The following is an 11,906-nucleotide window of genomic DNA, read 5'->3' on the forward strand; positions in this document are numbered from 1 at the left end:
ATTAGATTAGATTAGATTAGACAGAACCAGAGAGCACTAATTTTAAAGTAGTCCTGGGCAGCAATAAAAATAATGATTGTAACCACCAGTGACTGAGCCTCTTCCTGTGTTGGGAACTGGCCAAGCACTTTACACAGGCCTCCTGGGCCTGCAGCTGGGAGGGGAGAGGACTGAAAGGCCCTGTCTGTGGACTTAAGGCATCACAATCCTTCAAGAGCTCTGCTGGGTCCATGACACAGCCAGAATAGCTGTGTTCTGTACCAAGCACCTTCTCAGTTTTCTCTGAGCCGCAGGACAGAGAACTGAATCCCTGTCCATTGCTTGCATTTAGACATGGGTAATGGACAAGGATGAGAGCCAAGAGAAGCCACTGGAGGAAGATCATCACCAGTAAAGGGGGGAAATTTTTCTATATAGTGAAACCCGCCCTCTGGGGACAATCTAAAGGTCCAGGAAAGAGAAGGTTCTAGGGTAAAAACAAAATGCACCCCTAAAGCCAACCCATGCTGCTGGAAGTACCCCATTCCAAGGAGGTGAAGTGGGCAATGAAACCTGCTACCACGGTAGATTCTGCTTGTCTCCCGATGAGAACTGGACAGAAGGGGGAAAGAGGTATTTCCCTTCCCACTGGAAAGAGTTCAGTAGGAACAGGGCCAAGTGGCTGGAAGAAATAACTGTTGTGTCAAAAGAACCACAGATTCACGGAAATTTGCCCCAACAAGGTGGATAACCAGGCCCTTCTAGGGGACTCCAAAATGGCCCCAAGAACAGGGAGGCCTGAGAGCCTACCCAGGTGACATCAGAGGCATTAAGCAGCAGACATGTATTTTACATTGGGCTGACAAAGCCTAGAACATTCAAGATACAATACTCCCTCTTCTCTGGCCTTACCACAAGTCCATGAGATAGGTATTCATATACCATTTTATAGGTGAGGCAACTGAGGCATAGAAAGAAGTTTTCTGGGGGTCCCTGGCTGGCTCAGTCAGTGGAGCATGCGACTCTTGATCTTGGGGTTGCGAGTTTGAGCCCCATGTTGTGTGTAGAGATTACTTAAAAGCAAAATCTTAAAACACACACAAAAACAAAGAGGTCACCTAACATCACAGGGGTATAAAGTCAAGTCACAGCACTGGGATTAGAAGCCAGGACTGCAGTTCCTAAGACTGTGCTGTCACCCGACTTTGCCGCCCCATCCTCAGCGGCACCTGGGTTATCGGGACAAAGCCCCAGAGATGTGTAAGGGAGACAAGTGATGTGTTCGTATGAATTTTGTCAGTTTATTTATAAACCTCAGGACAGGGTCTGACATCATGGCCATCCTTGATCTTTTGTATGTGATACACACCACCCCACCCAGGGGATCAGCCTATGGTTAGTTTCCTTCTAGTTATAGTGAAACTGCTCCAGCAAGAACCTTGAGCACCTGCCTCTTGTTTGGCCCTTTCTGAGGGAGACTGCCTTATTTCCTGACCCTGCTACCCTAAGCATGTTCTGTAGCACATGACCTACCACCTGAGCCACTGGGGACTGGATTGGCATCTCAACCTATAAGCTGCCGTAAGACGATCTTAGCCGAGAGGAGAATAATCCCATATTGGGCAGTGGCTAAACCCAAAGATTTTCTCTCCTAGGGAGTTTTCAGGAAGAAGGAGCAGTTAGGAACAGGTACATAGGCAGAATGACATTCAGAGACAGTCAGAACAAAGAGAACTCAGCTTGGCTGAGGCGGGTAGAAAACCAGGGTTGATCTCGTGAAGTCCTGATACCGAAGGGACAAGACTTCACCACTGGAGTCACAGTGGGTCCTCATTGACTTTTTGAGGACTGAACTCTTTCCCCAGCTCAGGAAGCCTGGCTACAGGTGTTCCTGGGTTCCCACGGGCCTGGCAACAGGACTATTACCTGGGTCTGTGTGAGTTCTTGCAGTGAGGCCATCCAATCTTGGAGTTAGGCTGAGTGAGTCTCTGATCACACAAATCGTAACCTTAAAACAATTACACTGTTAAACTACCAACCAACCAAAGTCAGTTTCTAGCTCAATGAAAATATTTGAGGAATGCTTACTTCTTCCACTACAACCCCTCAAGACTTAGCTATGGCAGCAGGAAGCAGACGATGCTACTGACACTCTGCCTTACGGGGACCATGTCTGGCTTGGCTGTTCCATGCTGTCAGTGCCTTGGGACTCTGCCTGGTCCTCATGCCGATCTCACAAGCACTTCTCTATAGCCTCAGTATCTCCACCAACTTAACCACGCTCGTGATCTTATTTCCTTTCTGACAATGAGATTCTAATACTCCTGGAGTTGAGAGGCAAAAACCACTGATTTAAAAGAGGAAAAAGAGGAAAGAAAAAAAAAAAAAACCACTGTTATATTGACTGGAGCCTTCCACTACCATCTCTTCTTGCCAACATTACCATGTCTTCGTCGACTTTTGTCTACTTCCATCGGCCAATCTATGACCAAAGAAAAGCAACAGTGGTCTGGCCTCCTCCCCAAGCATTGCGGAACATCCCATGCTAGCCAAGGTTTGCCACTGGAGATTTTACTCTCTTCTGCATCTAACAAATGTGACTGCTCTCCCGCCCCCACGGCACACTGCTGGCCTTGATCAAAAATCATGTTGTCTTTTTCTCATGCCTGGGACTTTGGGTGGCTACGGGGCTAGGAAAATTTCAGTGACCCCTTAGCCTGGACTCTGATTTGTTGCTCTTATTAGGAAGGCCTGAAAATATTTAACACTTAATTTTGAAGAAAATAATATTTCTTCAGCTATGAACAATGTTTTGTGTTAGTTCAGGTCTATTAATGTCATATTCGAAAGAGTCTCTCTCCCCCATACCAGATCTTTGCAATGCCTATTACAGATCGAAGTGATAGAAGGTTTACAATATGTAAACTTACCTAGTCGCTAGGCCATAAAGTGTTACCTGGTACAGAATCAGAGTTTTATTCACCTTAGTCACCACACACACACCCCGCCCAACTAGCACAAGGCCTGATATTTGAAAAAGGCTCAGAAATCATGGAGGGACGGAGAATGGGAAGGAGTGAGAGGGCAGCATGCATGAATAAATTTTAGGACCACATATCAAAATTGTATGTTTGATATTATAAAATCTCCCAAACACACCCATTACCAAGAGGAAGCGCAAGTTGCCCTCACTTTTCCTGACCACCATAGTTTTTTCTCAGGTCAAATTATCCTTTGAACATGTACATTCTGTCATAAAAAAAAAAAAAAAAAGACGAAATCATCAAAGTCCTCAGCCAGTCTCCACGTAGGACCAGAACTGACTTGTTTGTGTCTATGACAATGTGGCTATTCTCTTCGTGTTTTTAAGGAAATGTTTGGAGATGTCACTGGGCGGTGTGGTTTTACTGGGTGTCCTTTTAGATATCTGACCCCCCCCCCCCCCACTGAGAGTTATTCTAGAACAGAGCTACTCTGGCTATAATAAGTACATGAATTACTTTTAAGCTAAAATCTAAATGTTAAATTATGTAGCTAAAGTTTCTATTTTAAAAAGTGGATCTTACTAGCCAAACAAGATCTATTTTAAGAATTGGCAACATCATTATCTATGTTTTCGAACGTGGTTGAAATTGTACATGCTGCACTTTCAACTACTTCATTGAAGTTCAAAATCAACATTATTAACATGCAAAATAAAAACTAATTTTTACTGAGAAGATTTCCACAGAAGTCAGGTACCTATGAACTGGATTTCCAGCAGGAAAGACCTTGGTGAGGTGAGCAATGATAACTTTGTCCCTGAGGGCTAAAGCAGGATGACAGGATATAGGTAAAGTCATCTCTAAGTTGGCAAAAGGTCAATATAACTTATACTGAAAAGGATTCTAATTTCTCACAAGCAAAGGACAAATACATCACCCTCACAGAGTTTATATTTTAGAGAGAGGACACAACATAAAGAATAAATTTGATAAATGACCTACAATGTTAAAAGATTATAAACTCTATTGGAAAAAGAAAAAGTACTACAAAGTCAGGGATGGGAAATGGGTTTGGGAAGAGTAGTGTTAAATGGTTCAGGGCTGGCTTTGTTGAAAAGGTCAGAGTTAAGCAAAGACTTGAAGGAGATGAAGCTTTGAAGAAATGCTTTGTGATTTCTTCATAAAGGAGACTTGCCACCATGACTCAGCATACAGGATCAAGTAGCCCTCCAGGGTTCCAATAGAGACATGGGGGCTAAGGACAAGAAGACAAACAGTCCTAGCATGTCTCTGCTCTTTATCAGGATGAGATGCTGGTACGGGTTCCACACCAACTATTTAGCAATGTTCCCAACCATGCACATCAGTGGTTAGCAAGCTGGTATACAAGCATGTGTTCCAATGACAGAGTACCTTCTCTTTCCACTGCTCCAGCCTGCATCTCTAGTATTTTGGGGTTCCTAGCATTATCCTCCACAGACAATTGTAGGAAAGCTTTATACTTGGGTCATTCTTATTATATGAATTTCTATATCCATATTTGAGATATAGTAATGGTGGTAAAAACTGGAATCAGGACTTACTTCCATATTCACAAAGCTGAACTTTGATCTGAGAATTCTACCACTGAACAGACTCAAACCATACCCCCAACTGATAATAAGTAGATCAAGTGATCACCCAACACTACATGTCTTAGTTTAGGCTGCTATAACAAATTACCACAGGCTGGGTAGCTTGAACAACAAATGTTCATTTCCTCACAGAGGGAGGAAACAAGCCCTCCTTGTCTCTTCTTATAAGGATACTAATCCCATTCATGAGGGCCCCACCCTTAGGAATAATTACCTCCCAAAGACCCTACTACCTAACACAATTACATAGGGAGTTAGGATTTCAACATAAGAATTTGGGGTGGGGGGATACAAACATTCAGCCCATAAAACTATTAAAAAATCATTTTAAAAAGATTTTATTTATTTTAATTTATTTATTTGAGAGAGAGAGAGAGAGAACACAAGTGGGGAGTGGCAGGCTCCCCACTGAGCAGGGAGCCTGATGCAGGGCTCGATCCCAGGACCCTGGGATCATGACCTGAGCTGAAGGCAGACACATAACCAACTGAGCCACCCAGGTGCCCCTAAAAAATCATTCTAACAATATTATAAATTTAGATCGACTGCAAGTCTATAAATGTCTATATACTTCAGATTTCATTATACTACACATCATTCAGAAGTTGTTTGCACTTTCAAATTTTAAAAAAGCAATCTCTAAAGTTCTCATTTCTCTTTGAGTCCATTAGGGCTGCCAAATGTCTGGTTAACCTTAACCCAAACCCCAATGCCATGAAAGAGTCAAAGGCCTTCCATGTCTCTCTAGGTATTCTCGTAATTTACTTCCTCTGGTTTCATACCCCCTTGTCTGCCCTGGCTGTTCTCTCCAACCCAGGTGCATTCAGAGCCCAGCCCCTACACTCTACATATGTGGTAAAATACACAACATAAAATTTACTCATTCCATCGAGTGGCACTACGCGTATTCACAATGTTGTACAACTATCATCACTATCTGGCTCTAGTTTTCATCACCGCAAACAGAGACCTCATTACCATGAAGCACTCATTCCACATTACACACTAGCAACCACTACTATGCTTTCTGTCCCTATGGATTTGCCTATTCTGGATATTTCATATAAGTGGAATATACAATATGTGGCCTTCTGTGCCCGGCTTCTTTCACTCAGCACAGTGTTTCCATGGTTCATCCATGTTGGAGCATGTCTCAGTAGTCCATTCTTTTCGATGGCTGAGTAATATTCCACTGTATGGATGTACCACATTCTATTCATGCATTCGTTCACTGATGGACCTTTGGGTTATTTCCACCTTTTAGCTACTGTGTATACTGCTGCTATGAACATTCATGTACAAGTTTTTTGTTTTCAATTCTTATGTTAATTTTTGTTTCTTTTTAAAGCCACTCATTCCAAGTACGACAGGAAGCTGGTAGGTTTACTAATGATGTGGGAGATGGTGAAGGAGAGTCAAGAGGAGTACCATTACAAAGTGAGCTGCTTTCCCTCATCTCTCTGGCTCCAGATCCTGGAGGTGCCAGAGACAAACCTCCCATCTTTTCACTCCTATTTGTTCTCTTCCCAGTGAGGTCCCTTGAGCTCTCTTTTTTTTTTTTTTCCCCCAAGAAAATTTGTCAAGGAATTTCTTTTAAACAAAACAGCCCTCTTGCTGAAAGGAATTCTGCTAAATATAATTTTCTTCATCATGTTACATAAGACCTACACACACGGGGATATAAGCTGATAAAACCTAGAAGCCAGAAAGCACACACCATCGTGGGTCTTCTGTCAGGAGGGAAAAGACACCACGGGCAGCACAGGTCATTTCTGCCTTCAGGTTACCCACTAGTTAAGTGTGTACTAACAGGCAAGGAAATGGGGACCGAAATCAAGAAAAGTATCTTTGTGGAATCGGACATAAATAGAAAGTAACAGAGTATGAAGCTCTCAAACGAATCAAAGCAGTGGGATTGTCTAGCTGTTTGGTTGAGGCCCCAAACCCCAACAGATTTCACAGCATTGTTTCTCCCTACAGAACACCAAGAGGTAAGACAAACTCACCAGAAAATCTAGGATCTGGCTAAAATCAAAATGGAAGAGTTACTCAGCCGGACACAGCTGCTGGAAATGTTCCAACAACCGTACATTGAACAACAGACAATGTGAACAGTGACAGCACTAGCAAGAAAGAGACTAGAACAACTTTTCTGTTGAGTTACAAAAAACTTGCTGATGCCTACTCTATGCCAGACACCGTAGGAAGCCCTAGGGGAGTCACACGTGGCCCATCCCTCCAAGGATTCCCACTGAGTAGAGAAAGACAGACATGTAGACAATTTTAAGGTTATGGGATACCATACTGAACAGAGGTTAATGGAAGAGGCAGAGAAGGACAGGGATGATGGAAGAACAGGCCCATGGCACCACACGAGGGAACCGGTGATTACACATAAGCCTTTGTAAGTTCATCTTCTCCATCTCTTCTGTTGCAGTCCTATTTCAAGCCCTTGTGACTCTCATCTCCTGAACGTATTTGCTAACTGCTCTTCCAGACTCATGGGCTCTGCTCCCTACAGTCTGCCCTCTACTCTCACCAGATTTAAATTTTGTGAGTAAGCATGGTAATAATGACCATTCACTGAGCATTTTCTATGGTCAGGAATTGTTAACCATTTTACATTATTTCATTCAGTCCTTCCCATACAAAAGAGGAAAGTGAATGACAGAGTTTAATAATTTGCTCAAGATCACCAGCCAGGAAAATCAACAAGAGCTGGGATTCAAAACCAGTTGTGTCTGAACTCTTTTGCTTGCCCTTCACTATTGCCATATATTGCCTCCTTTAGCAGCCAGAATTCTTTTTTTTTTTTTCTAACCTTTCAAATCCACTTTTATTTATTTTTTTTCTCCTCACATACAGAACTTCTCCCCACACCACAGTTCTTGGAGCTATAGAGTCACTTGATGATGTTCAGGTGCCATTTTATCCCTAAAACTTGGCTGGCATCAAAATATGACAGTTAACCAGTGTTAAATCTATAAAATACTTGCACAGCACAGCAAGCTTTAGACACTTGGCAATTAAACAGCATAAAAATAAGACCAGACCCCCATCCCACGTGTTCGGAGCTGGTGTTTACGGTCCCCATCTGGCGACTGTACACTGGTTCAAAAGGCAGCAGAAGCATCAGGCAGTTACGTGAGAGGACACTGAACACTACGGTCTGGAAGCACATTAGGATGTTACCCCAGTGTCATGTACCACCCCACCCTTCTCCAAGGTGGTCTCATGATTCTAGAACGGCAGGTCCAGCTGATACAAAATGAAGACAGACAACACAACATTTACTCTGTGGAGATATCCTAATTCCTACTATGCATGTGCTGTGACCTTGAACACAACTCGTCCTAAAAACTTGTCACGATCATCCTGGTTTTTTAGGTTGGGTGACCCATCAATCTTGCACTTGACTGTCACTTCATTTACGGTACTGCTGGTAGCATTAAAGGAGACCTGGATAGCAACCAATGGCTGCAGATAACTCACATGCAGTTTTTTCCCATAATATGGAACATATTTTAAATCTATAACTCCATTGGGAGTATAAGTTGATAGAGCTGCTGTGTTTTCACTCTTTGAAGTACATTCTATCCTTGGTTCTCCTTGAGGTTTTAATCCAATTATTCTGTTCATTTTCACAAGAACACAAGGATTTCCTCTGGAGTAGCCAAACTCTGGATCATCCACACCACTGCATGCTCCAAGTAAGGCAAGAAGAAACTGACATGCACCATAAATTGGACCCATCTGTTCAAAAAGTGCTCCATCAGGACAGGCTGTGAGATTCTTCTGTTCTTCTAAATCATATGGTTTTAGAAACCTCCTAAGGTCTTCAATGTACCCTTGATAGGACTCTGGATCAGACACAGTGAATGAATATTCCAGTGCAGTTAGTGGTTTTGGAAAAACCGTAAGTCCTGGACTAGGAATCTGGTCAGGATATTTTGGAACTTCATCGTTCAGAGTCTGAAGCATAGCCCACATTGTGAATGAGAAGAGTGCAGCCAGGAACCCATAAAAGACTAGGTAGAAGAGCAAGATCAAACCCCAGCTCTTGGCGGTGCACCCCAGTAACTCTCCGGTGGTCAGGCTGTAGTTGAAGAGCTTCCACTGGGCTAGGCTCTGGTTGAAGGACTTCTTCTCCTTCTTCGTCATGGTGTGTGTGCAGACTGCGAGGAGAGCGGCGGCTTTGGGGGTGGAGGCAGCAAGGATCGCGGAGGCGCATCCCGGCTCAAGCGACACAGCCCGAGGATGCGGCGGAAAGCGGGAGGGCTGAGGACACCTCCTCGCTGCGGTGCGCACTCGAGCCTCAGCAGCCAGAATTCTTATTATGTAAACTGATATGAAAGGGGGTTTATTAAAAAAAAATAATATTGTGTAGGGGAGCCTGGGTGGCCCAGTAGATGAGCGCCTATCTTCAGCTTAGGTCATGATCCCAGTGTGCTGGGATCGAGCCCCGCTAGGGCTCCCTGCTCAGTGGGAAGCCTGCTTCTCCCTCTCCCACTCCCCCTGCTTGTGTTCCCTCTCTCGCTGTCTCTCTGTGTCAAATAAATAAAATCTTAAAAAAAAATTGTGTAGTTCTAACTAAAGAAGTAGAAAAACCACAAGATACCCTACCAATACTGGGGCGCCTGGGTGGCTCAGTCATCAAGCGTCTGCCTTCGGCTCAGATCCCAGGGTCCTGGGTTTGAGCCCGGCATCAGGCTCCCTGCTGGGCGGGAAGCCTGCTTCTCCCTCTCCCACTCCCCCTGCTTGTGTTCCCTCTCTCGCTGTGTCTCTGTCAAATAAATAAATAAAATCTTTAAAAAAAAAAAAAGATACCCTACCAATATGAAAATGGAGTAATTTAGTATATAAAATTTTAACTTTTGTTAAGATGATCAGATCACAAAAGGTCTCCTAAAAGCTGCAGGTAGGGAACATACATTGAAAAAGCCCTCCAGCATCGGGATCCACATACTACACATAAGGTAATAGCAACTTACTACCAGAAGAATTTCAAGTCTGTGGTGCACTGCAGGTAACCATACAAACAACAAACCTCAAGCCTATCTAAACTGCTCATTAGATTAAATCAACTCCCCACAGTCATGGACTGATAGAATTTTAAAAATGTGCCTATTTCTGATTTATCTCATTCTCTACTGCTCTAGACACAGTGTCCAGCATCCAGTGAAAAATTACAAATACAGGCATAGCTCGGATACTGTAGGTTAAGTTCCAGACCAAAAGGGAATATTGCAATAAAGCAAGTCAAATGAATCTTTTGGTTTCCCAGTGCATATAAAAGTTCTGGTTACACAATACTATAGTCCATCAAAAGTGCAATAGTATTATGTCTAAAAAAATTTTATTGCTAAGAAACTTCACTGCTAAAAAATACTAACCATCATAGGAGCTTTCAGCAAGTTGCAGTCTTTTCACTGGTGAAAGGTCTTGCCTTGGTATTAATGGTTGCTGATGGATCAGAGTGGTGATTGCTAAAGGTTGGGGTGGCTGTGGCAACTTCTTAAAATAAAACAATGAAGTTTGTGAACTTCCTTTTTTCTATAGCATGTGATGCTGTTTAATAGCATTTTACCCATTGTAATACTTCTTTCAAAATTGGAGTCAGTCCCCTGAAACTCTGCCACTGCTTTATCAACAAAGTTTATGTAATTTTCTAAATCTTTTGTTGTCATTTCCACAATATTTACAACATCTTCACCAGGAGTAGATCTCCATCTCAAGAAACTACTTTCTTTGTTCATCCATAAGAAGCAACCTCTCATGTGTTCAAGTTTTATCATGAGATTGCAACAATTGTCACATCTTCAGGCTCTGCTTCTAAATCCAGTTCTCTTGCTATTTCTACCATATTTGCCATTACTTCCTCCAGTGAAGTCTTAAACCCCTCAAAGTCATCCATGAGGGTTGAAATCAACTTCTTCCAAACTCCTGTTAATGTTAATATTTTTACCTCTTCCTATGAATTATGAATGTTCCTTATGGCACCTAGAGTAGCAAATCCTTTCTAAAAGGCTTGCAGTTTAGTTTTCACAGATCCATCAGAGGAATCACTGTCCATGGCAGCTATCACATTACAAAATGTATTTCTTAAATAATAAGACTTGAAAGTCAAAATTACTTCTTGATCCATGAGCTACATAATGCATGTGTTAGCAGGCATGAAAATTAATGTTATTGTACATCTCCATCAGAGCTCTTGGGTGACCTGATGCATTGTCGATGAGAAGCAATATTTAGAAACAGATTTTTTTTTTTTTTTGAGCAGTAGGTCTCAACAGTAGGCTTAGAATACTCAGTAAACCATGTTGTAAACAAATGTGTTACCATCCAGGCTTTGTTGTTCCATTTAGAGAGCACAGGTAATATAGACTTAGCATAATTCTGAAGAGCCATAAGATTTTTGGAATGATAAATGAACACTGGCTTCAACTTAAAGTCACTAGTTGCATTATTCCCCCTAACAAGTGAGTCAGCTTACTCTTTAAAGCTTATTTGAAGAAATAATAGCTGAAACTTTCCCTAGCCTGGAGACATCCACATTCAGGAATCACAGAGCATTCCAAACAAGATGAACCCAAGGAAGCCTACACATGATGCATAATAATTAAAATATCAAAAATTAAAGATAAAGAATTTTTAAAGCCACAAAGAGAAGCAATTAGTTACATATAAGGGAAACCCATAAGGCTATCAGCTGATTTTTGAGCAAAAACTTTGCTGGCCAGTAGGGAGTAGTTTGATAATATTCCAAGTGCTAAAGGGAAAAAAATCTATAACCAAGAAAACCCTAACCAGCAAGGTTATAATTCAGAATTGAAGGAGAGAAAACTGTGTCCCAGACAAACAAAGTTAAGTTTATCACCACTGGCCTTACAATAAATGTTAAAGAAACTTCTTTAAGTGGAAAATAAAAGGTAATAATTAGAAATAAAATCATGAAAGGAAAGGAGACTCACAGAATAAAAATATGTAAAATAGGCAACAATTATACATTAGAAAATGAAGGCAGGGAGTAAAAATGAAGTTCTTTTAGAATGTGTTCAACTTAAGTGACCATCAACTTATTATAGGCTGCTATATACTTAGGATGTTATTTATGAACCTCTTGGAACCACAAACCAAAAACCTGTAATCGGTACACAAAAAAATAATTACAAAGCAAGCACAATACTAAAGAAACTCATCAATTACAAGGAAAGAGAGAAAGAAGGAACAAAGAACTACAAAAGCCACCAGAAAATAATTAACAAAATGGCAATAAGTAAATATCTACCAATTATCACTTTAAATGTAA

General features: G+C 41.8%; 1 pseudogene; it reads right to left on the reverse strand.

Moving 5' to 3' along the window:
- Positions 1-7,736: 7,736 nt before the first annotated feature.
- LOC118536388 (sodium/potassium-transporting ATPase subunit beta-3 pseudogene) lies at positions 7,737-8,785 on the reverse strand (annotated as a pseudogene).
- Positions 8,786-11,906: the final 3,121 nt, after the last annotated feature.

This window comes from Halichoerus grypus, chromosome 8 (assembly GCF_964656455.1).
Source record: "Halichoerus grypus chromosome 8, mHalGry1.hap1.1, whole genome shotgun sequence".
Classification (NCBI taxonomy): Eukaryota; Metazoa; Chordata; class Mammalia; order Carnivora; family Phocidae; genus Halichoerus; species Halichoerus grypus.